Source organism: Marmota monax, unplaced genomic scaffold (assembly GCF_021218885.2).
Source record: "Marmota monax isolate L192 unplaced genomic scaffold, Marmota_monax_Labrador192_F-V1.1 WCK01_AAM20220418_F8-fsc00013, whole genome shotgun sequence".
Classification (NCBI taxonomy): Eukaryota; Metazoa; Chordata; class Mammalia; order Rodentia; family Sciuridae; genus Marmota; species Marmota monax.
In genome coordinates this window covers 23,465,854-23,493,328 of record NW_026692202.1, presented here as the reverse complement: position 1 = coordinate 23,493,328, position 27,475 = coordinate 23,465,854, and the positions used below count along the sequence as shown (strand labels likewise).

Below are 27,475 nucleotides of genomic sequence, written 5' to 3'. Positions count from 1 at the left end.
ACAACAGACACTAGTATGGCAATTTGTAAATCAATGGATGTGTAACTGATGTGAATCTGCAATCTGTGTATGGGGTGAAGGTGGGAGTTCATAACCCACTTGAATCAAAGTGTGGAATATGATATGTCAAGAAATTTGTAATGTTTTGAACAACCCACAATAAAAAATTAAAAAAAAAAATTAGTGAGGTTCTCTAATGTAGTGTTTGTGTACAATTTTATTAAAATTATATGTTTTCCTGAAATTCAGATATTGCAATGTCAATTCATATTCCCAACTGTGACTTTTATTAGAATAGAATTTTTCTTATGTTTGCCTTCTCCTTCTTGCTTTTTCTTTTTTACTGTAACAAGGAAAAACATCAGATGACTATTAATTGAAGAGGCTGGTTGAAGAGTTGAAATTCAATAAGGAATTAATTCCTTGTATTGCCATTTCCAGTAATACTGTGAACTGTCTTCAAGCAACTGCAAATCAAGGTATTTCAGGAGTTCTCTCTCCTGTGGGTAGTTCATTATTTGACAATCACATTTATATGAATCGTTTTGGGGACCCGTAAGGGTAACTTGAATGAAATAGTGATATTTAAATAGAACAACTTTTTAAGATGGTCCCACTCAAAAGTGTCATGTTTATTAATTTTTAAGAAATAATTACATTAATAAAATTGTTTTTCCTGTATGTACCCCTAAAATCAATTAAAAGTGTGAAAATCCTCTGTTTCAGAGATTCATAGCTAAAACAGGACAATATTACATTTTGATTTTAGGCACTTAACTTTTTTTTTTTTAACGATCAACATGGACAATGATTCTTCTGAGCAACTTTTGATTTCAATTTGTTTATTTAGTATCAACTAAATGGGAGCAATGGGAGATTGAAGGAAGCTGAAGAGGGAGCAGGCTTAAGGACACTAATGACTTTTCTAAGGTTTGTAAATTTGGGGATGGATTTTTTAAAAATTATCAGGCCAAAAATCTCACTGTATGTGGGATTATGATACTTCTTAAAATTTACTAAATGTTGATTTAGTAAACATGAGCTAATATTTATATTAATTTGTACAATGTATTCAAATCAATCAAACACAAGTATAGTTGCCTGATTTTTTTAATGTCTAAAATGATGTAATGAACATAAAATAGGAAGGCAGATGTATTTTTGTTTTTAGAAACACTATTAGTATTTGTTGAATATCATCTTTTGGGGGTAAAACTTGCTCTGGAGTCAGATTTCTAGGGTTCAAATTCTAGCTATGGCACTTGGAACTGGGGACATCAGGCACGGGACTTAACCTCCTAAGCTTCAGCCTTCTTATCTGGAATATTCTTTAAGATAGCTACAATCTCTTTTTAGTATCATAGTGGTGATTAAATGGAATAATTCATGTAAAGCAATTGGCACAGTGTCTACCATACGGTAAACTTTCATGGAACCTATTGTAGTCTCACTATCATGCTAGGCCCACAGGAGAACACAAAAATGTTTAAGACACTGTCTGTTGTCTGTTTTCCAATTAGTAAATTTTACCTATTATGTAAAGATTCTGGGCTCTGTGCAGCAGAAGCACACAATTCATTTAAAAATATTCTTGCCTTCAAAATGTACCTTTCATGGAAATACATGTGTGAAATAGGATATTCTTACATTTTATTTATCACTTTTTGTTGTAAAATAAATATAGCCACATAAAACCACACAAAACAAATGTAGACTTTAGCAAGTAATCATACGGCAAACAGCTTTCTAACCATCACCATTTTAAGAAATAGAATATCAGAGCCTCTCCAGGAATGCCTCCATAGATCATCCCCATCACAGCACCACTTCCCTCCAAAGGTAACCGTGATCCTATATGTATGGTAATCACTTCCTTGTGTTTCCTAATGGTTTAATCACCTGAGTGAACACCTATACATATTATACAGTTCACTCTTACCCATTTTTAAAAAACTTAACTTTTTGTACTTCTTTTAACCTACAATTTCTTTAGACATTTATCTCTTTTTCTTACATCATATCTATGAGTACCCCAGGCATCTGGCCTTCCAGAATAAATGGTCATTCCATATGTTCCGCTGTCCTTTGTCTTTCCTGTAAGTTTGGTAGCTGGGTCCAGAAACATAGTTGGACCCAAGTTAAGTCTCTTTGGCAAAATGATAAGTTTTTATCAAGAAGCACATAATATCTGTTTTTTGCTCTTTTTAAATATTTATAGCAGTTGATATTCAAAGCTTACACACATTAATTTATTGGAATTGCAAAACAAGGTAACAATATAACTCCGTTAACTCTTTTTCATTTATTTAACTGGGATAATCTTTTGAGACAATATTTTCCTCTCATCTACTATCTGGTTACTTAGTAACACAGTTCCCAAAGGAGAGGTGATGTAAATGCTTGATTCTTTTATTACTACATTTTCAAAGTTATGAAGTGATTTTTTGTCATCCTCAAAGGATGATCAATTAATTTTATCTTAAATATCATTGCAAAATCCTAGACTTAAATATATTTGATAAGTTTTGTTAATTGTTAATTTTATCCTCCCCAATACTTTCATTGTCCCATCTTTGGCCAATGGGATCATCTTTCAGTTTGATATCATAGAATGTTTTTTCCTTAATTTCTCTTATGTCAAAATATTTCAGATCATCTTGAACATTTCTAACTGCAGAACTGGAATCAGCCATTTCTCTAAGAAGCCCTGGTGTTTTTCAATAGAAAATAGTTTATGAACACCACAATCCAGGCTGCAAGATTTCTCACTGGACCTACATTTGACATGTCTTTTAGTTCCCTCCCCCCGCCCCCAGCAACTTATCCTATCATTTCTAATTCAAATACAGAATTGCAGTGCTTTTACTTTCATTTTCCTTATTACATTTGTATCTTCTTCCTTCTACACTGAGAATCCTGATTCTCCAGAACTTAGGGAATGATAGAATAGAATGTTCCAGAATATTCACTTTCTTTCCTGTGTTACAAATACAACAGCCTCAGCAATAACAGAACTAAGGTCACCACTGTGACTACTGAAAACAGCTAAAACTCTTTCCTTATACCCTTGCTATTCTTTCCCTACCAATTTTTAACAACATTGTACTATATCTATATTAAAACATTACCTAGCCATTATAGTCTATGATACCTTTCTCATTAAATCTTAGTTCTATGAGTAATAGTGCATTTAATGACCTCCCCCATTTTTTAACAGTAGATGGACACAGTACCTTTATTTTATTTTTATGTGGGTGCTGAGAATTGAAACCAGTGTCACACATGTGCTAGGCAAGCACTCTACGAACTGAGCTACAACCCCAGCCCCTTCCCCAGTTTTGATGTTAATGTCCCTGAAGTTGTTTCAATTGTCTAAACCTTGTTCTTCAATAAATTTCAAAGAATGACCTTCCCTAAATTCTTCTATGTTGATAACTGTTTTTTGAAGACTTTTATACAGTTTATATTTTCTTCCCTTGAGCGTCTTAAATGCATTACCTTTATTTTTTTCCTGCCATAATATATTGCTGTCAAAAAAAGAGAAAATCTTGTAATTTGTGACAACATAGATGAACTTGGGGGACATTTATATGTGATCTTACTTATATGTGGAACTTAAAAAAAATTGAACTCATAGAAGCAGAGAGTGGGTGGATTGTTACCAGAGGCCAGGGACCAGTATGGGATTGGAGAGATGTATTTGGGGACATAAATTCAGGAGATCTATCTTATGACATGGTGATCATTATATAGCAATATTTCAAGGTATTGTATTCTTGAAAATATTTAAGATAGTAGATTTCAAATATTCACACATCAAAATTAGGAAGATGCTAGGTAATGGATATGTTAGTTGATTTAATCTTTCTACAACGAATACATATGTCAAAACATATTGTACACCATAAATACATACGATTCTTATTTGTCAATTAAAAGTTTTTTGAAAAAGCCAAATGACAATGTATTTTTTTTGCCTCATAAACAGTGTGTTCTTTTTACATAGATGCAAAAAGGATGCTATTTCTATTTTTTAAAGTTCATTACTTTTATTAAATTATGTGTAGTTATTGGTTGTCTGGGTCAACGTTCTCAGGTGTATATGTTCTAATATGTTTTTTCCTTTTTTTAATTTTAGGAAAACTTTCTTAAATTTTATTATTTATATTTGTTCACCTTCTTGTTTTTTTAAAGCAACTTTTAGATCAAGATCTATATATGTCACTTTTCCATTTTTCCCTTTCCCTTTAAGTTTATTTGTTTTTTTTTAAATTGAGATAAAATATCCATAACATAAGGTATATCATTTAACCATTTCCATGTATAGCTAGCTCAGTGGTACTAAGTACATTTATTCTGTTATGTAACTGCCACTACTATCCATCACAAAATTTTATCCTCCTCTCAAAGAAATGCTACACCTATTTAAATGAGAGTTCAACATTTTTGCCACACCTTTCACTTATTTTTGAAAGTTTTTCATAAGGCATTTTTATGTGTTTATTTGCTTTCTCACAACTTCATTAATATGTAACTGACAAATAAAAATTGTACACACTTAAGTTGTACCACATGATGATTTGATATATGTGTACATTGTGAAATTATTACCATAGTCAAGTTAATTAATATGTCCATCATCTTGCATAGTTGCCATGGTTTATTTGTGGTGAGAACACTTAAGAGCTATGCCTAGAAAATTTCAGGTGCACAATACTTTATTATTAATGGCAGTCACCTTGTTCATCTGGGTGATTTCCAGACCTTTTTGTTCTGCATGATCAAAACGGGTACCCTTTGACCAACATCTCTCCATTTTCCCCACATTTCAGTCCCTGGGAACCACAATTTTCTTCTCTACTTCAATGAGTTTGACGTTTTTAGATTTCACAGAAGTTTGATCACATGGTATTTATCTTTTGGGGGTCTGGCTTTTATTCATTTAACATAGTGTTTTCTAGTTTCATCCATCCATGTTGTTACAAATGGCAGTATTTCCTTCTTTTTAAACTCTGAATGATATTCCAGTGTGTGTGTGTGTGTGTGTGTGTGTGTGTGTAGGAGCTGTGTCATTGGGGGCATACCCAGGAAGGATGCATCTTCTCTGTGGCCCCTTTCCCTCTCTCTGCTACTGGCTGGCTGACATGAGTTAAATAGCTTTTCTCTTTACCATACATTTTGCCATGATGTTCTGTTTCACCTGGGTCCAGAGCCAACCATGGACTACATCCTTAAAACCATGAGCCAAAATAAACTTTCTTCCTCTAAATTTTCTTGTCAGATATTTTGGGCAAAGTGACACAAAACTGATTAACATACATACTATTGCCAAGAAGTCTTTTCCCTATATTTTCTCCTAATAATTTCACAGTTTCAGGTCTTACCTTTAAGACTTCAATCCACTTTGAGTTGATTTTTGTATGTGGTGTGGGATAGTCCAATTTCATTCTTCTGATGTGTATATCTAGTTTTCTCCTAAAATATTGTCATTTCCCCATTGTGTGTTCTCACAATCTTTATAAAAGATCAGTTGACCAGAAATGCATGAATTTATTTCTGAGCTCTCTATTTTAGTTCACTAATCTATATGCCCATTTTTATGCCAGTTATTTCCAACTTTTCCTTTAAGTCTGTCATCCATTTCTGAAATTTTCACTTATGATTAATTTTCTCTAATAAACACATCTTATTCTTAATGTCTTTTAACTCATTTTTGAAATGTTATAATTCTGATTGTTTTTCGAGCATGTTTCTGTAATGCTGTAATTATTTAAAGACTGTGATTCTACTTCATATTTTCTCTTTTATTATAATAACTTTTGTGTGGGATTTGACCTTAAAACTTTCCTTCTGCTTATTTTTATGTGTATTTAGTTTTCTATAACTTCAGAAAGTGGCTTGATTCAGATGTATTTTTTAACATCGCAGAGCAAACTCTTTCATTATTTTCATTTGTATTGAAAAATTGGGTTACTTGCTGTCTTTGAGTTTCCGTTTTTTTTTCCACTTATGCACTTTATTAGAATCTTTCCCTTTGTCTCCATTGTTTCTATTCTTCTCAATTTTGATTCTTCTGCAGGGAGTGTCTGCTTACTGTGAAGCCTTGTCCTGAAAAGCCTTGTCACTTTTGAGAATTTACAAGGGCAGTGGTAAATTGCACTGAGCACTAATGAGTGGGCAAAATCCTGCTCAGTGTCAGTTTCTCTTCTAGACCTTTTCTTCTTGGGTTTGTGGGATCCTTTTTTGCCTTCCTCTGACTTCTTCCACAAAGATATCAACATTTATATTTTGTGCCTATAAGTTATTTGTCTCTTAATTTCATGTATTTTGGTCTCTGTTAAAATACTTTGCCTAGTTATTTTGGAAATGTTGTTCAAAGGTTTTTGGTTTTCCTATCTAATTTCTCTTTCTTTGTTTTTCTCTAGGCATTTGGGAAGACCCCAAACTACACTGGCACCAATTTCCCAACATTCTCCCACTTTCGAGCATGAAAATGATGTTAGCTATGGATTAGTTTATTATTTAATTTTCAACTTTATTAAAAATTAAACTGCAAATCAAATAAAAAACTTTAAAAAAATAGAACTATATTCCAACTAATAAAAATGGGGTTTTGAGTTTTAGGCAAAGTCTTGCCATGCAGGTGGCTAATTTAAAAGTGATCCCAGGGAGCAGTGGTGGAGGACAAAGATGGTGCAGTGGAAAGAGGGAAAAACCAAACAAGGGTACATTATGGAGATGGATCCATCACTGGCAATTGACTGAGGCTGGGATCTTTTATAGAGCTTTACAAAAAGAATCTTAGAAGTGTCTGATAAAAGTGGATGATAAAAAAGTAAAATATTTATTTTCCTACCTTATTTCTGATTGACCTGGAGTGGCTCCACAGTGGAATCTCCAACACTTCTGGTCTGAGCATATGAAAATGCACAGTGTTTTCCCCTGGACATCACAGCCATGCATTATTCCAGGAAATCTTGTAAAATGTAGGAGTTTGAGAATTTTTACAGTGTCTCAAGAGATGTTTACAAAGTTTGGTTGAAAGTTTTGTAAAATACCTAAAAAACAAAATCATCTAAATTAATGAATAGTATAAGCAGATTTTAGAGGAAATATATTAAGAATTTAGGTGTAGACTTCAAGTAATGAGATTAACTTTATATGAGCCTGCATGCAATAAATTACATTAATCCAATCAGATTTTGAAGTGTCAATTACAAGCTATTCTCATAGGTTAATTAGCTTAAGTTCTTGGAACCTGTAATAGGGCAATCACATGGAAACTTAGTTGAAGTTACTCTCTTTTATGGAAGGCTATCACAGAATGTATAGGATGTTTAATCTGAGTAGTTTTTCTAGCAAAAGAAAAGGATCCTCTCTCGCTTTCCCATTTTCTGATTTAGCTGTCCTTTCTTACCTAGTTTACCTCAAACATATTTGTGAGATGCCTGACCAGACTTAAGACAATGGCATATAAGAAAATTAAATGGCCCAAACAAGAAACAGCTGAGGTCCTTGATTTAATTACAGTTATTCCAAACTGCATATTCATATAGAGATGTACTTAAAGGAAACAACAGACAAAACTATTTTGACCCAAAGCACTACATAGAAAATTATCTGGCAATACAGTTATAAATGGTGGCTACATAAACTAACTATGCAATAGACGCTGTCAAAAAAGCTTGATCTTTTTCTAGGTTATATATACACTAAATGACACTAACTTTATTTTTTTATTGGTTGTTCAAAACATTACAAAGCTCATGATATATCATCTTTCATACATTTGACTCAATTGGTTTATGAACTCCCATTTTTACCCCAAATACAAATTGCAGAATCACATTGGTTACACACTCACATTTTTACATAATGGCATATTAGTGACTGTTGTATTCTGCTACCTTTCCTTTCCCCTACTATCCCCCTCCCCTCCCCTCCCATCATCCCTCTCTACCTCATCTGCTATTGTTCAATTCTCTCCCTTGTTTCCCCCCCCCCCTTTCCCCTCACATCCTCTTCTATGTAATTTTGTGTAACATTGAGGGTCTCCTACCATTTCCATATGCTTTCCCTTCTCTCTCCCTTTCTCTCCCCCCACTCGTCTTTGTTTAATGTTAATCTTTTCCTGACACTAACTTTAAATAAATCTTTTGACCTCTCTGGGACTTTAATTCCTCATCTATAAAATGAAAGTTGAGATTTCTGTTCTGTAGTTTTTGAGGTTTCTGAGCCTTAACCTTAAGTACGTTAACAGTGCATGGATAAACCATGACATTTTGCTGTTCCTCTTTGGTAACTAGCACCTACTGGATTTTCAGTATGTGTTTGATAAATAAGTAAACCCAGAGTCCTTCTCATCAGCTCCTCAGAGAAATTACGTTGATTTGTGTCTTAGGCTTTTAAATATCTGTATGTGATCCAACAGCTGTGACACATACTTGAGTGTCAGTGAATAGCCAGAGACCACAAATGTTCTTATAGATACTGATATTAATAATTGATTTAGGTTGTGAATTAACTGTTATGAAATAGGTTGAGTAGTGAGCATCTTTGGGTATTTCCTTTGTATAATGTGCATTAATTTTGATAAAGTTTCACTAATTTGATTTAAGCTTATTTCATATTTTAGATGGCTTAGAGAGTGTCTGGGCTGAATTTTTTTCATGTAAACAGCTCTTTCTTAAGTGATTAATATCACAATTTAGATTTCTGAAAGTTTTGTAGTGTGAAAAACAGTTTGCAAATATTAAAATTATTCCAGAAATTCTCAGATATGCATATTACACATAGACAAGATAATAACTGAAGTGTTAAAGATACCTGCAAGGTAATTTATATTATTTTGAGTCCCTTCAAAAACTTTAGATTAACTCAGAAACATTTTATTGAAAATTATCTAGTAGTTTTTAAACTAATTTAGACTTGTCCTTCTCTCTATGGATGAAAAAAATTCTGAAAATATTGACATATTTTACATTTTACTAAGATAAAAACTGAATACATCATAGATAGGTTCTTTTGATCATCAGAATCAAAATTTATATCAAGTGGAATGGGCCATCATAAAATATTCTATTTGAAGAGCAATACTTTTGTTTTATAACTGAAACACATTCATCAAGGGCCTCCCTGTGCCTTGGGAGCCAAAATAACATCTTCAGTAAATTTGATATTGAATATGTTGGGAAAAAAATTTTTGGGCAAGCCAGAATAGTGAGTATGGTGGGTATTGGTGCTGATTATAATAAATCCTATACAAAGTTCTTCAGTGACATTACTGTAAAACCAAGGAGATATACTCCACTGAATATATATTCATCAAATTTTAATGAGTCCTTAAAATGAGGCAATGTATATGCATATAAGATCAATACTCATTCTTAAGATAGTTCTTTTAGCAGAAAATCTTCTACTCGAAAAAAAAAAGAATAGTTTCTAGAGGAAGGGGACACTGTAGATTGGTCTTAAACAGGGTAGAATACATTTAAAATCAGCATTTTTTTTTAGTTAAGTCATTAAAGATTAAAAAAAGATAGAATACATTTCAAAATGGAGAAATGTGTTTTGAGTTTTGCCACACTCCAATCTCAAGATGTTCTCAGAAACATAAATTCTTTCTACTTCATTCCAATATTTTATTTACAGAGACTTACTAACTGATGCATTGAATTTTAAGATATTAGATCTAGTTTACTCAAATGTAGCAGGGCATCGCAGAGAACAAAAAGGTCATGCCATGCATATACCTGCTTTCATTGTTTAAAAAAAAAGGTTTCTTTAGAAGTGAACACATAATTAATATTAGCATGGATTTTTGATTCCTGTTGGTTTTTCTTGAGTATCACTTAGTATTACAGGATGCTTTTTTCTTCTTCTTTTTATTCTTTATGAAAATCTATAAAAGGGATCAGTTTAGGAATTTGTTTCAGAAGAAATATAAATTGGACAAAAAAGAAAAATAAAAATAAAATTGGAAACTGTTTTTTTTTTCTTAAAGGAAAACCACTGAACATTTCATGGACTTAATACAAGAAGAAGGAAAGCATCTATGGCAGGCAATTACATGTTTTGCAATCTTGATTACATGTGCAGTTAGAGTGGTATTAATACCTGAGAAAAGAAAGTCATATTAAAAAATATTTTTATGCACAAAACACTTTTTAGAGTATTATTGGATCCTGAATAACACTTTCAAATTTATAAGTTGCCTCCAAGTCATAGCTATGTTGCAAACAAAAATATAATATCAATTTATCATAAGACATTATCTACATCTTAATTTTAAAATGAACACTTATTATTGCATTCAAATACATTATCTCCAATAAAATGTTAAAGTGAAAATTATATGCAGATGATAAATTCTTAATCTTCTAAGTTATAAACTGCTTTGTGTTACTTCCTAAGTGCACCATACCTGTTGATAAATTGGGGGAAGGTTATTTTTTGAGATGGATCAAAGTTCAAAAGATGACAAGCTGTGGAGCAGTTTGGGGTTCAGAGATGCATGTGAGTGGGGATTTTAACTATGGATGTGGTGGGTGGGGGGATCTGGTTCTGTTCCTGGTCTTCAGAGTGTCTTGAACTGTTTTTCAGTGTTCTGGGTTTGGCAAACCAAAGTATGTTTTGCTAAGCACTTTTCTCTTCATTTTAAGCCCATGTGTATTATAAAGGAAATTTAATCCGTATGTTTTTGATTCCTTTACACTTAACTCATCAAAATGTTGTTTTGTAAGAGCTATTTGATGTCCAAGAAGGCTTTGAGTCTTTTTATAATTTTTAAAAGCTTCCCTTAGCCCCTGAGACACAGGAAGTTTTGTTTTACTAAGAATAAACAAACTAAAAAACAACAACAAAACAAAACAAAACAGAAATATTAAGAAGCTAATTTATTGGAAGACTTCAAACTGAGTATAAACATTAAAATTAATCATTTCAAAGCAAATACTATGTGTTTGGGTCTAAGAATTTTACATATTTTGAGCTACTCAGTTCTTGGAAATATCCTGTGAAGTTGGTGCTTTTACCATCTGTTTTAAGAAAGAAAAGTGAAGTTCCATGTCCCCAGGTTGTACAAAGAATAAGGTGCAGCTGGGATTTGAAGCCAGCCACCCTGTGTCCAAACTTTTAACCATTATACTATACTGCCTGTTTTCATGATACTACCGTGTACCTTAAGAACTTTAGATATTACTTAATTAGTTACGAACCCAAGTACTAGATACTAAGAGCTTCATGTTCTTGTCAAGAGAGTTTACTTTGTTATAATGGGCACAAGGTGGGGAACCCTAAATAAATACTGTATTTTTCCTAGATATCATTTATTGATTCATTCCCATAAGACCTATTATAGGGTATCTAGTAATGTCAGGATCTATTTTGGTCATTGGGGATGCAACACTCATGAATTTTGTTTCCAGATAGATATTATATCCCTTTTAAAAGAGCACACCCCTGCAGGAAATTGGAAAAATGCCTGACCTGTTTCAGATATTTCCAATCATAACAGGTGGGGCGAGGAGGTCCTCGGCAGACCTGTAGCAACCCCGACCCAGCCTGTGTGCTAGGGAGAATGGATCTAATTAGAAGATGTAAGCATTGGGGATGTCCAGTCTAGCTCCAGAGCAGCCACTACATACTTTCTTGCTAGCAAGTTCTTCTGTGCTCAATAATGTCAAGAAGCAAGTATTCCTATAAAGTAAAATAAGATTTTTATCTTTAAAAATCTGAGCTAAGTTGAGAATAAAATATCTTACAAAACTCCCCAGGAAAGGTCACACTCATTAATATAAGTTGATATGTTTTACTACATCTTAATTATGAATAAGATAGCAAAAACCAAAAAGAAGTTTAGCAATTAACTCAGTAGGTTAATGTTTATTTGAAAAATCTCATGGGTATTCTACAGAACATTTTAACATAAAATATTAAGACCAATTTGTAAAACAGAACAATATTAAGAAAATGAAATTCTACCTGTAAACACAAGTACAGATGATATTTCTGGTGGTTACAAATGTTCTGTTTATTTTTTAAACATAGCTGAATTTGTCTTGATTTTCACTTGTTTCTTACCTTTTCGATAACTTTTTTCTCATTCAAAGAAGAGAAACATCATATTTTAGATTTTAAAATTTAAAAAATGCAATAGAATTTGGAGCCTTGAATTCAGCTTTGCTTAATGTTTGAAGAAAATCACATTTTCTTAAAGAAAAGGCCACTTCAGTAAGGCATAGTTTGGCTAATCAGAATTTTTTATTGTTTTTGTTCTGGGGATTAAACTCAGAGGCACTGGACCACTCAGCCACATTCCCAGCCCTATTTTGTATTTTATTTAAGGATAGGATCTCTTTGAGTTGCGTTGCACCTCGCCATTGCTGAGGCTGGCTTTGAGCTCATATCCTCCTGTCTCAGACTCCCAAGTCGCTGGAATTACAAGTATGCACCACTTTGCCTGACCTGCTAAACAGAATTCTGGCTCCCAACAGAAGGAAGTCACCCAGGAAAATGTGAAATTAAAGCTATCTGAAGAGCTGTATGGAAAGGCAGGAAAAGTCACTCAGAATTACACCCTTAAGAGTACACAAGACAGTTTAGAAAGTGTTCCCTACCAATCCTCCCAACTATATAAAACCCTAAAAGTGGCTGGCTGGAAATAACAAAATTTTGTCAGGCCTGTTACAAAGATAAACTTTTCTTCCAGTTTTTCTAAAGGAGTTTGAAATTAACTATATTTTGGAAAAATTACTCTACTCATCAATATTGTGTGTGAGAAGACCTTTAAAAGTTTAAGCTTTAAAAATCCCTAAAACTTTCACAAATCAAGCTTTAAAATAAAATATGCTGAAATATAAGCCTAAAGTGTCAAACAGTTTTAAATTAACCTCAAATAAAAGATAAATAGTATTTTTACTTTAATTTTTTTAGTTGTAGATGGACACAATACCTTTATTTAATTCATTTATTATTATTATATTATTATTATTTATATATTATTATTTATTTTTATATGGTGCTAAGGATCAAACCCAGTGCCTTACAAGCAAGCGCTCTACCACTGAGCAAAACCCTGGCCCTGGTGTTTTTATTTGTATCAAAAATAATACAGGAACCAACTACAATAAATAAAAAATCAATATGCTGACAAAAACTTGTGTTTTTGATCTTTCTATTACATATCTCTGAGCATTCAGAATGGGCTTGCTTCTTTCTCATGACTTTCCTCTTTTTGTCAATCAAAAATTTTAATAATTTTATTAAAATGTTAAAGGAATTAAGCAAATGTTAAGGAGTTAAGAAAAAATGAACATTTTTGAAGAAGAACAAAAAGGAAATTTCTGAGTTATTCATGTTTCATACTTCAAATTCATTTATTTGAAGGATTACATTTTGCAGATTTATTGAAGCTTTTCATTTGTCTTACAACAATTTCCTCTTAATGTGCCTCTGTGTCCTTTGTCATTTTGCCAGAGTTATCCTCATCTACCTTCATCTTGTACTCCAATTCGACTATAGTAATGAATTTGTAATTCTCAAGCATGTCTTTATCCAACAGTTCTTCCCCTGAACTTTCTCTGGGAAGAAGAAACAAAGAACAACTAAAAGTATTTGGCTGCTAGTATGGCTAACAAAAGATTCCCTTAGAAAACGAATTTCTCACTTTGAATCCTAATCTTTCCACGTATTATATCCTCTCTTTCAAAGGACATGAGTGCTCATTTTTAGTAGCTTGGGATATTTCAATTTCTACTATTAAGAAATAGATAACCTGTTTTAATGGACTGAAACAAATAATTATGTCACCATTACTATGATGGTGTGAATTCTCTCTGAAATAGGTCATGGAGGTTCAAACAATTTGGCTTGCCACAAGAATTACTTAATTTTATAGCTAATAGATGCATCTAGCTTTCAAAGTCTGGGATCCTGTGTCTCCATTGGAGTGGATGAAGACAGTAGTGAGAAGTCCTTCACTTTGTCTCATCTTTGTTTTTTTACTGCAATCTGTCTCCTCGGTGTTCTAGAAAGGAAGGACACACAGAGATGAGTAAGTGGGTAAGAATTATGTGGACTGTCTTCCTTTCTTATTGGGCCTCAGAGCCTTGTTTAACGGGGCTAATCACTAAGACAAAAGTGAAGATCTTCTGAGGACCTGATGAGGTCTGAGTGGGTTCCCAGCTCATCAAATTCCCACTCTAAAGACAACTAAGTCTTTCCTAAAATGTGGCTCATATGAGCAGCTTTATTTGAAAAGAAAGAAAAGGATGTAAAGAAATCAATTCCATTTATAAGTCACCTAATATAAGAAGTAGTCATCAGGGATACTGCACAGTTACTCTGGTTTATGAATCATGAGGTGGCTCTTAACTCCTCAAAGCCAGTCTTGTCTCTAGATCAGATGATAACATTTTCTATCAGTCACTTGAGTACGGATAGGGAAAAAAATTAAAATTTCTTTGCATAGAAATTGAATGGAGTGGCCAAGGCACTGGAATTTTAGACACTGGGAGAGAATCATCATCTCACAGTGATGCTGAAATCGCTGACTTAAGGGTCCTCCACTATTATTTCTGTTCCATTGGTCTGGGCCTCTTATGGACTTAAGATTCTTATCTTAGGCAAAATGTAAGGCTCAATAGTGGAGGGAGAAGAAGATGAGAGTGGAACCTGGAAATTAGAAAACGTGGGCCTTGCTGTTTTCTCGGTACCCTTAATAAACAACTGTGGGCGGGAAAATGGCTTCCAGCCTGGGCAGAGGTTGTGAGAGGAGGGAGCCAACTAGAGACAGAAGATGATGCAGATGGTGTGCAGGCCTGAGCTGCTGCACCCCACTTCTGGAGCTGACATGAAGGAAGAAAATAGCAGCTCAGCAGAAACATTGTAGAGGCAGGGGAAAGGGAAAGAACAAAAAGTGAGTGAGCATTTGGTTATTTACTATGTGTTAAGTTCCATGCAAGCCACCAGAAAGCAACTTCACAAAGGAAAGATTTTCATTCTCATTCCATAGATCTCTACATATGAGAAATCCATACTTCCAAAACATTTCCTAATTGTGCTAGTCAGCTTTCTACCAGTATAACACATACCTGAGATACTTGACTTGAAAATAGACGAGTTATTTTGGCTCAAAGTTTTGGAGTTTCCAGTTTACCATCGCTTGCCGTGTTGTTTCGGGGCTTGTGGCAAGGCAGTATATCATGGCAAGGAGCAGGTGGTGGAGTGTAACTGCTCACCTCATAACCAGAAAGTGAAAAAGAGAAAGAAACTGATGGCTGTCAGTCTCCTCCAAAGGTATGCCTCCCAGTGACCTGTACACCTCCCACGAAAACCCACTACCTAAAGCCTCCACCATCTCCCTATAGTGCCACTGGCTGGGGTCCAGCCTTGAAAACGTGGGCCTTTGGGGAACATCCCAGATCCAACTTGTATCACTAATAACAAGTTTCAAGATCTTTGCAATCAGAACAAGATTATAGGTGAGATCTGAATGCAGCATTCTCTGTTTTCACAGGAAAGTGATTCAGGTACAGTGCATGAAGAAGTAGTTCACCACAGAAAAATTCTTCCCAGTGAGCAGTTTATCTACTAAAGCAGAAAGAATACTTAGGGAGAGATATTGACTACTTGTGCATAACATACTTTAATGTCCTGTTGGCCAGAGGACAAAATGATTAACACAGAGGTAGGAAAACCCACTCTCCCAGTGATGCCCACCCTTCCAGAACCCCAGAGCATGTTGCAGTGGCCTCACAGACCAGACACAGAAAGACTCACAAGCAAGTGAAGACACATGCACTGCAGAGTGTATTGAATCAATTTGAAACATAAAGCAAGAAATAAAGAGAAAATAATGGTGTGGATGGAAACACTCAGGATAACAGCCAGAAGGGCAAAGGAGCTCTAACCTGCATCCTGAAGTATGCAACACTCATGTGTCTTCTGTCTTTCTGCCACATCAACCTTTTCTGCTGACTATGTGGTTACAAGATCCAGACTTGAGAGTGAGAAGGGGTCTCAGCGACAGAGCCAACAATACCTGTTCCATTGGAAAGATGTAGAGAAAAGCATGCAAAGCCAGAAAGTGAAGCTAACTCAGACTTGAGTGAGTTTTTATCTGTAGATGAGGTCACTAATGGCTTATTAAAGGATGCTCAGCTGTCATAAATATTTAGCATATCATAAATGTTTTTATTCTCAAAAATTAAGTTTTAAAATATCAGCTTCCTTGAGGTATAATTGACCTAAAATAAGCTGCACATATTTAAAGTGTACAATTTGATGAGTTTTGTCAGATTGTAACCATAACCATAATCAAGATAATGATCATATCCATCATCCCCCAAAGATTTTTTTATTCCCTTTTGTAATTGATCTTTCTTGCCTCCCCAAGTCTCATTCTCAGACTGCCAAGGATCTGCTTTCTGTAATTATAGATGCTTTGCATTTTCCACAATTATTTTTATAAATGGAAACATACCCAAAGTACTCTTTATTTTTTGGCCTGGCTTATTTAAATCAACATAATTGTTCTGAGATTCTTCCATGTTGTTGTGAGTATTAATTGTCAGTAGCTATTTATTGTTGAGTAGTATTCCATTGCATAGAAGGACCAAAATTTGTTTATTCGTTTATTTGTTGATGGAAATTGCATCACTTCCAGTTTTTGGCTACAGTGAGAAAAGCTGCTATGAACACTCATGTGTAACTTCCTCTTTCCTTTTGGGAGAAAAGTCCTTCATTTCTTTAGGTAAATATCTAGAAATGAAAACACTGAATTACATATTCGTTTAATGTTTTAATAAACTGACAATTGTTTTCCAAAGTGGTCATACTGTGGTATTTCCAGCAGCAACATATGAGAGTACCAGTGACTACTGACTTCATGTCTAGACAACAGTTGTATGGCCAGTGTTCTTAATTTTATCTTTCTATTGTGTTTGTAACGATATCTCATTGTAGTTTTTATTTTCACTTCAATAATCTCTAATGAGTATCATGCACTGTACTTTTTTTTGGTGAAATATGTGTTCACATTGTCTATTTTTATTGGGTTGTTTGTCTAATTATGTGATGAATTCCTTTTAATATTGATATGTCCTTTTTCTGATTCTTCCAGTGTTCAGTATGCTTTTTAACTTTTGTAACAGAATATCTTCAAGTAAAACTTCATCACTTTAGATACAGCAAAAGAATATAGCAAATTGTGTACTTCCATTCCCCCAGCCTTTGTGTTATTGCCATATATTTTATTTCTACATGTTGTAAACTTCAAACTCCATTGTTTATTATTTGTTTTTTCAAAAGCCAGTTATCTTTTAAAGACATTTTAAAAATAATAAATAAAAAAACATTTATACTGTGTTCTTCATTCCTTTGTGTCAACCCTGGTTTCCATGTGATATCAAAGTTCTTGTACATGAAGGATTTGTTTTAACCATGGTGTGTGTGTATGTGTGTGTGTGTGTGTACGTGTGTGTGTACGTGTGTGTGTGTATGTGTGTAATGTCTCATTGGGAATTTTATCAGGCTTTGTACAACTGATTATGTTTTTAATCTTACCTTTATTTATGAAGAATATTTTTTCTGTGTATATAATTTTAGGTTGATAGTATTTTTTTTCATTTTACAATAAAATGAAAATGCTGTCCTCTGGCTTGCATTGCTTCTAATGCAAATTTAATTGTCTTCCTTGTTCCTTGGTACAGAACCTGTCTTTTTCTTTGGTTGTGTTTAAAGTGCTTTTTTTTTTAAAAAAAAATATTATTATTATTATTATTATTATTAGTTAAGCAATTAGACTAGTTGCTTTGGTATGATTTTCTTTATTTTTTCTTTATGATTTATACTGGGGTTCATTGAACTTTTTGGAGATGTGTATTTGTAGATTTTATAAAATTTAGAAATGTTTCAGTCAGTGTCTTTGCAAATATTTCTGTCTTTTGTCTCTGGTCTTCCTTGGGGACTACTATTACATATTTATTGGGTTGTCTCATAGTTGAAGTTGCTTTCCCACAGTTCATTGACATTCTTTTTATATTTCTATTGTCTGTTTCTATTTTTTTCATATTTCTATTTCTCTGCCTTCAAGTTTATCAACTTTTTATTCTACTGTGTCTAATCTACTGCAAATTTCATCTGGTAATCATTGTTTTTGATTCTGGGAGTTCAGTTTTGGAGTATTTTTAAAATCTTCTAATCTCTCCTTATTATGTTTATATTTATTAAAAGCTATTTTAATGTCCTTGCCTACTAATTCTGTCGCCTCTCTAATTTTTGAGTCTATTTTTAATAGTTGATTTTTCTTTGAGTTATGAGTCATATTATATTGCTTTTTTGCATATTTGGTAGTTTTTTGTTGCATGACAAATATGGTGAATGCTACTTTGTTTAGTACTAGATGTTTTTTCTATTTTAAAACATATCCTTGAGCTTTGTTCTAGGAATGCAGTTAAGTTACTTGGGAACAGATATATCCTCTCAAGGCATGCGTTTAAACTTTATTAAGGTGGGTTAACAAAAAAGATTTTAAGTCTAGGACTAATTTTTACCCACTACTGAGCCCAGGCCTTTTTGAGTACTCTGCCTGATTCCCTGTAGATTATAAAGATTCTTTCTATGGTACAAACCCTTCGCGACTCTGTGTGAGCTCTGAGTATTGTTCTGCCTTTTCCTTTTCTGAGGTTCTGTCCTTAGCACCAGGCGGTTTCCTCACACATGTGCTTGTCAGTATTAGCTGAAGATTCCAGTTAACCTTGTGCAGATCTCCAGCTCTTTCTCTGGAACCCTCCTTCTCTTACAACTCTCTTCTCTCCACTAAGTTCTCTCCTCTCAATTGTCTTCATCAGAATTACAGCTGACCCTGTCTCTCCATCTTCAACTCAGAGAAGCAGCTGATAGACTCTGAGTTCTCCCATCTTGCTCTACAGTCTGGAAACAATAATAAACTCTCCTCTGTTCTCCTGTTATTCTCATATGTTCCTTTTCCCAAGGATGACTGTCCTTATGCTGCCTGTCAATATCTGAAAATCACTAATTCATATTTTTGTTCAGTTTCTTAATTGTTTATGGAGGGAGATACTTGGTCCTTCATGTTAACCAGAAGTGGCCCTTTCTTTCTATCCTTCCCTATCCAGGTTTAGCACACATATGCTTTACTTTATCACTAATGTCTCAAGAGCTATTTACTTACTTGCTACATATGCAGGCTCATATTATGGAGAAAAATATGTTAGAATTTCCTTCCTTATTACACAAGTACCACATGTTTATTTTGGAAAAGACAGAAAGTAAGATAAGCAAAATGAACAAAAATCATCATTACCTTCTACATTGAGATCACTATTTTGGTGTTGACATTTCTGGATATATTGATATGTATAGCAGAAGAAAGTTCTGCTTAGATAAAAAATCTCAGTGCTTGCTTCCTGGTTTAGGAAAGGAGAGCATGATTTTAAAACTGGAGAGTTCTGTTGAGAAACATCAAGACATTTCTTGCTGGACTCATCTGGTTGATAAAATGAGGTCTTCTGGGCATTTGATACTCAAGGAGATAAGGAAAGAGAAGACTGTTTTGTTCTGCCTAATATGGACGAGAATGTGCAACTAACTCTCTAGGAGCTTTTCTGAAGTGATAAAGAAAGACAAAAAGAAGAGAAGGCTTAAAAGAAGTCATGAAAAGGTCTATAACCTAAGGGGAGAAATTCCCTGAGGCTAGGGAATTTCTTAATAATTTTTTTCTTACTAAATTTTTAGAACATATATCTAATATTAAGTTATAGTCCTAAATTTTGCTGTGTTAAGGTTTCTAGAACAGCTTGGTTATGCTTTTGGTGCTTTATGGAAATATATTCATCTCTCTGGGTATCTATGAGCCAGGCACCATTGTAGATGCTTACAATGTAACACAGATCCCTTCTACCCTTTGAGCTTGCATTCAATTAGATATTGAACAATGTACAAATAAAATAATAAATAGGTAAATTTTAATATCTTAAAAAGTGATAAGTGCTATGGGAAAAAAGAGGAAACAGCAGAGGTACCTCATGGGGGTAGTTGGAGTGAAGGGGGCAGGTTATAATTTTAGGTAGGATGGTTAGGATGTGCAAAGACTTAAAGAAGATGAGAGGGATAGCCACATGGGTATCAGATATCAGGGAGAACAATCTTAGCAGAGGGAAACATCTTTGCAAAGGCCCTTAGAGTCTCCTTTGTGGAGGCTCACCAGGCTCACCCAAGACTGGCTGAGGAAGCGGGGCCTATGGAGGTGGGCAGGTTCCGGCCTTAGGATACCGCAATCAGGAACTGCACAACCAGCCATCTTCAAGCCTGCACTATCGCCCAGTTCTAAAACCTGGCTGAGGCTGCCCAGGGGATCTGCAGGCTTGGTCGCTGTCTCCCCAATGTGTGCCCCACTTGGGCTCACACTCACTCAGCTGCTCAGTCCAGATTCCAGTGGGTGTTTCCTTCTCTTTGTCGGTCGAATTAGTGTTTCTTCTCCATATGCATGTGCAGTGGCTTTAGGGCTCTGGAAAGTTTAGGATTAAATGTATATCAATGACTGGTCATGGAAACTGGCATTCCTGCAGAGCCATTCTTAGGACTCTAGGTTGCCAGCTTCTATGTGTCCTTCTAGTCTGGAGATGAAGACTCTTTTCCTGTCTCTCCAAACTCATTGCCATTTGTGGTGCCACGGCCCCAAGTCTGGGGGTGAATGGATCATAGTCTTGTCCCACATGGTGCTGGGAGAGGCATCTCTGCAGGCAAGGGTCAGCTTTGGGCAGTCAAGTGGGAGGGCTGCTGCTGGCTTCCTGCTCCAGGTCTTGGCTGTGGTCACTGATCACCATGCCACCATGCCACATAGCAGGGCAACACCAAGACTGTCTCACTGGAGCCTGGGTGGCCATTGTCATCAGCCTACCCCTTTGGCCTTTGATTTCCACTGGGTGAGTAGGAACTGACACTCCATCAACCTGATCCTGGGAAGAGGTATGATGCTAGCAGTGGCTGGGACTTCCTCAGCTGCTCTTTAGCTGGCCAGGCACTGCTATTATTGGTCAAAGTGACCATCCTCATTGTGGCATTTATTTCCACAGCCAACACTTAGAGGATATGTGTGTGTGGGGTGCACAGGGGCGGGGTTTGGGGACTACTGGGTGCAGCAGGCCTGTGGCCACCAGAGGAGAGGCTGTTGCTCTGTAGAAGAAGGACCTTTGCCATGTCTGTGGGAAAGTTACTGCTGGACTCTGCACACAGTGGGAATGACTGTTGGACACAGCAAGGCAGGGCTTCTGCTTTGGCTACAACTTCCTTTCCCACTGCTCCTTGGGCCTTTAGCCCCCATAGATAGGCTTTCCTTCCTCCTGCAGTGGGTTTGCTGTGGTTTGACTAGTCAGGGGCAGAGCCTGTCTGATATCTCTTTTCTGGTTATGTATAGGATCTTGCCTAGATCAGAATGAAAGAGAAGGGTACAAGGCACGTTTAAGGATAGATTCTTGGAAGGACAATGGTTTCATGCCCAACCTTAGGAACTCCACAGATAAAGAATAAAAACCCTTATGCAGAAGCTGCCTTTCATGTTAAAGATCCACAAGGAGGTCAGAATAATGTTTAATTACTCATAATAAAAAATATAACATAGACATGTATATTCAACCCAACAGTGTTTGGTAAACCACAAATTTTAGGAAAAAATGCACTTGTATCTAGACAACAACAAGAAGCCCAGGCAGATACTACTTGGAGGATTGAATTAGGATGACCATTAGCAAAGAAGTAGTAAAAATGGTGCAAAGCAGGCAATAAAATACATCTCAAATGTACTTGATTTGTTATTGGTTAGTAGTTAATATTAGAATTGTTTAGATTCAAGTCCTAATCTGCTTTTATAGTGTCCATTTATAACTTTGGTCTTCTCTTTGTTTTTCACATCTTCCTTTTGGGAATTTGCCCTTCCCACCCCAGGGACTGTCGATCAATAGGCATCAAGTACCTCTAACCCTGGGGCAGGCAGGAAAGTCAGAGGACTTTAATTCCTAGACCAAAACAATTGGTTCAGAGATAGGCACACTGTATAATACAGATATATATAAGTCTTTCTGAAAATCCATGTAGATATCAAGAGGTTGCACTACTTTCTTTAAGAACACTGGTTACAAAGATATGAGCCAAGTGGATATTTTACTTATGTGGAGATAAGCTTGATTAAAAAAAAAATGAAGTAGGAGAAAGAGAGGGGAATGGAAGGGAAAATAAGAAGGAGGAGCTAAAGAGAGAGAAAGAGAGAGAAGGGAGCGAGATCTCAGTTAACCATATACAATGGCATAAATTTAGATTGCATAGAAGTGAAGATTGAAAGTGCATAGAATTAAATAGGTCCAACTGCCATGCAGGCTGAACAAGATAGACTCTTAAGTAAATAAAAAGCTTTATTCTCAATTTTAAAAAGCTGAGCAAACTGGTGACTTGTCAGTCTACACTAACATTCTTACAAAATAATCAGTATTATGGCAATTACTTCTTTCAAAACATATTTAGCATCTATGAAGGCCATAGACCATGACAGCTATTTTCTTACACCACCTTATATGATTTGGAATAAAGTTATGAAAGGTACTCTCTAATCTACAAGTGAAATCTAAAAGTAGTGGTTAAATAAAATTCTTGGCCAATCTTTTAATTTCTGTGAAGTAAGTTAAGTACAGGGTTATGTACTTGGTTTAGGGGTTATTGAGGTAGGTTAGGGGAGGTTTGGCAGTGGAAAGTGATGTTAGGAGAACTTCCTCACCTTATTTTATTTGAAGCAGCACTAGACCTTACTGGGCTCCAGGACCCACGTTTGATTAAGAAACCTAGAATTTGGAAAGGTATCAAGTATTTATGATTTATGCAGAGGGTTTTTTATTTTGCCCATAAATTTGGAAGATTATGCTTTTTTATTGGTTGTTCAAAATATTACAAAGCTCTTGACATATCATATTTCATACATTAGATAAATTGCCAAATAATGGCAAAACCTCAGACGTAATTTGCAAAACCCAAGCACCTGAAATTTTTCCAATCTCTTGGAACACCCCTGTAAAACACGTTTCAGGATTTGTGACTGTATCTCTTTTTTATCCTTTCTTTAACCATATAATGAATAGTTTCCCTCTTTTCTCTCTCAAACCTACACTGATTTCAGAAGAGCCCTTTTGTTCTGCAATAAGTCTATTACAACTTTCTGGGTTCTTCAATCTCAGCCCTGACCCTACCACACCCTAATGAGAGGGGTTGGAACCACTTTGGGTATCATGTATCTGACCCAGCAATGATAAATTCCAGAATTTAGGGGAAATCTCTGCCTCTTCCTCTTTATTCCCTCTTTTGCTCCACACTCCAAAACAGTTGAAATGCTAAAAGAATGCAAAAGAACAAAGCAAAAGAACAAATGAGAACTCAAAGTGAAAAAAGACACTTTCTATATTTTTTTTCTTTCCCAATGCAGTATGCTTGTGTTGTAGCAGATGGGATTTCCGAGTCACTGACTGCCCTGTTTGGCACAACATGTGGAAAAAGATTCAATAATTTTCAGTCATTCTGACTGGCCAAGAGAACTCCCTATTGCCACTGGTGCCATGTGGTAGGAATATTGGGCCAAGTGTCTGGTAATTTGGTGTTGTTGTTGGAGTTCAATCCAACTAACTGAACCCTGTGCAGCATCTTTGTATTGAAGGAATGGTTCAGTATGTAAATAGAATCATTAAAGGTACAAGCCCAATTCCCAACTTAAAAGCTTTGGTGCCTCATGGATAAGTATTATTACTCCTTAAGCCAGTTTTCAAAAAGCCCAATATTTTCTATTCTTTCTTACATTAAGTAATACAAGTTCTATTTAAAAAAAAAAAAAAAAGAACCACCAAGAGGAAATGGAAACACCAAAGAGGTGAGAAGCCAGTAAGCAAACATTTGCACAATTCTTCCAGTGGTGGCCAGAGGGAGCAGGAGTCTCCGTGAGACACTAGGGAATTCCTTGCTTTCTTTTTTGTGGATTTTTCCACATAATTATAAAAAACTACTACAGGATTGGAAAGTTTTGACTCGCTACAAGTTTCTTTTATTTTAGCAAATAAAAATCTACTCTTCCCATAATTTTCTTTCTCTGTGTGCCAGGAATCTAAAAATAAAAAAAAAATTCTCTTTTAATCAAACATTTGTCTCTAGGTATGTGTCAAATCAACATGTTTCTCCCTTCAAAGTCAGGGCCTTGTGCCCAGGTGGACAGATATCCTCTCAGTATGATGTAGCTCATTATTATTTTCTATATCTGTGTGAATATTAGAATCTCATTTTTTTTCTTATCCAGTAGAGTTCTAGACGTTCATTAAGTATTTGTTTCAGAAGGTAATTTGTGGAGCATTTGTGACTAGTAATGGTAGACCACTAGCTCACATTCTGGTTCTTTCCCTCACTGTCCCTGGCAGACATTACTGATCTCTGTGGGTGTGCTTTCTCCTACAATTTGGGTGTGCTTTTGAACCTTCCTCAGTGGCATGCTTCAGACAGCTACTTCCCATCAGAGATGGCAAACAAAAGTCCACTTATTAGCCAGTCCTTGGCTCCAGCATCTCTGGTCAACCTAAGCAGCATTGCTTCATTTCAGCTCTCCTTGATGAAAGGAGATGAGCAGGGATTCCCCTTACTGGAAGATACTTCAAAAATACTGACTTCATAGACCTACTGAATCAAAGGAGCACTCGGCTTCAGGAATTCTGAAATAAGAACATCTGGGGAAGTCATTCCCAACCAAACAGAATTTCAATTCCACATAGTCCAGAGGAGACAACCAGCATAAGAGACACCAGAGACTGCTGTCATTTCTTAATTAGCTGGGCCTCAGTTCTCTCCATTCTTTAAAGGACTCTAAATATAACTCTATCCTACAGCAGCCCAAACAAAACTACCTGAGTTGTAGAAGAGGATGGTCAGACTTTGAAGTTGTAAAATAGACTATAACTGCCTTTTAGGATAACAGAAGGAGAGAAAGAGAGCCAAAGAGCAGAGGGAAACACCCATGAACTGCACTGCAATAATACAAAACTCATCATTTGGACAAGGCTGCATTATACTTAATTTTGGTCATGTGAGTTAAGAATGTTGGACAAATTAGGAAGGTAAAAGATTGTTCTGTGAAGACAGATTATTTTATACATTTAGAGAAGTTCATGTTAATGAACATATTTAAAAACATAAAAATTGCATTTTGCTGAAAATGTTCTCTAATTTAGACTTTTCATAGCAGAGGGCAGCCTTGGCTTGAATTTGCCTCTTCTGACCAGCAGAAAATATCATGGCTTGATATAGGTAGTCCCAACCCATAGAATCGCATGTTGGCTGCTTGCATCTTGATTCTGTGCCCATTCCCCTTCTCTTCACCTCTGCATTCTCTGCTCTTACCAGTTTCTCTGCCTTACTTCTTCTTTGTGGTCTCTTCTACACATGCAACATTGTCTTCCTTTAAGCTTCAAATTGTCAGCTTCATTTTCTAGGATACCTATCATGACACTCACTTTATACATCAAGGGTATAAAGGTCTGTTGTCTTTAAAGGAAATAGTCAGAGGACATTTCATCTTCGTACCTTTACTTCGAGGTTCATCCCCAAATGGATATGGCCCAATCTTATTAATGAGCCTGGGCACAACTAGTGATGTTTTCACATAGAAGAACCTGCTTTAAGCAAATGTATAAATCTGGTATGTTTTACTTATTTATTTTAAAATTTTATCTCACTTTCCTTATGGTATATTTCTCTCCAATCTTGGCACTTAAACACACACACACACACACACACACAGAAACTTTAGAGATTACTTTTTTAATTTGTTACCTATTTTTGAAATTATCTTTGTAAGTATCTCTAACAACACAAAAGAATAATTGATGAGTACTACTTAGGAATCAGGGAATATATTGCAAGAAGCATACTCAAACTTAATTTTCCTATTTTTATCTTAGGGCCATATATTTTACTGTTTTCCATGATATATCTTTGCTTTTATTATATAATAATTTGCTATTGTTTAATTCTACCTGTTTTATAAAGTTTAAGATTGTCAGATTTAAGGAGTAAGAGATAAGGAAACTCAGTTAAATTTGAATTTTATGTAAAGAAAAAATAATTTTATATAAGGACACTTTATCTGGCAACTCTAGTAAGGGCTGAGGTGCTTTGCTTTGCGACTCTTTTCTGGAAACTGACATGTTGACGTGTACTGGCAATGGAATCAGAGTTTTTCTTCATTGAGTATCTTAATATTTCAGTAATTCAGAGTCCAGTATATAAAGGTACACATTATATTGCATCCATGCTGAGCACAAAAGGATCACAAGAAGTTTTAAACCTTTGGTAATTATGCAGGTTAAACTATGACTCTCCGACCTTATAAAGTAGCATTTCATCAGGGAACTCTCATCTGACATTGCAGTCCAGATTCTGTTTCTATGATACTCAGTCACAATTCTTAACCTTATGGACTTTTTTAACTATGGAATTATATGGTGATTGCAGTGATTATTTCATGTATGGCTCTATCACAGCCATAGGCTTCATGAAGGAAGGGTATTTTCTGTTTTGCTCGGTGCTGTGCCTAGTGTTTATCATTGTTCCTAACGTAATACATGATCAATAAAATGAGAAGCTACAACAGAAGTTCTCATTTTCCATAAAAAAAAAAAAACAGAAAAAAAAGTTTGGAATAAACATTTTAACACATATGGAAAACAAACATGAAAAAAACTTTAAAGTACTTCTGAAAGACACAAAAGAGAATAGGAAATTCAAAGTTATATCCTGTTTTTAGATGGGAAACCTTAGAAAATATATAGATGTTATTATGTATTGAATTGATTTACAGGATTCACATGTTTATGAAACTTAAGAAGGTGAGTCTAATGTTCAAATGTAAACAAAACAAACAAAAGAAGAGCTAGGAAAATTTAAAGAAAACATCAGTAAGAGTGGATCATCCTTCTTCTTTTTTTCTTTTTTTTTTAAATTTTTACTGTTGGTTGTTCAAAACATTACATAGTTCTTGACAAATCATATTTCACACTTTGATTCAAGTGGGTTATGAACTCCCATTTTTACCCCGTATACAGATTGCAGAATCACATCGGTTACACATCCATTGATTTACATATTGCTATACTAGTGTCTGTTGTATTCTGCTGCCTTTCCTATCCTCTACTATCCCCCATCCCCTCCCCTCCCATCCTCTCTCTCTACCCCATCTACTGTAATTCATTTCTCCCACTTGTTTTTTTTCCCCCTTTCCCCTCACTTCCTCTTGTATGTAATTTTGTATAACCATGAGGGTCTCCTTCCATTTCCATGAAATTTCCCTTCTCTTTCCTTTTCCCTCCCACCTCTCACCCCTGTTTAATGTTAATCTTCTTCTCCTGCTCTTCCTCCCAACTCTGTTCTTAGTTACTCT

The 27,475-nt window shown here is 35.2% G+C and overlaps 1 long non-coding RNA gene across 1 annotated transcript in view; it reads right to left on the bottom strand.

Annotated features, from left to right (window-relative positions):
• Positions 1–27,475, bottom strand: part of LOC124084613 (uncharacterized) — a 63,087-nt gene that overhangs the window by 18,456 nt on the left and 17,156 nt on the right. The window contains exon 3 of the long non-coding RNA XR_006849160.2: positions 6,857–7,058. This is a non-coding gene — a long non-coding RNA (uncharacterized LOC124084613). The remainder of the gene's footprint in view (positions 1–6,856; positions 7,059–27,475) is intronic.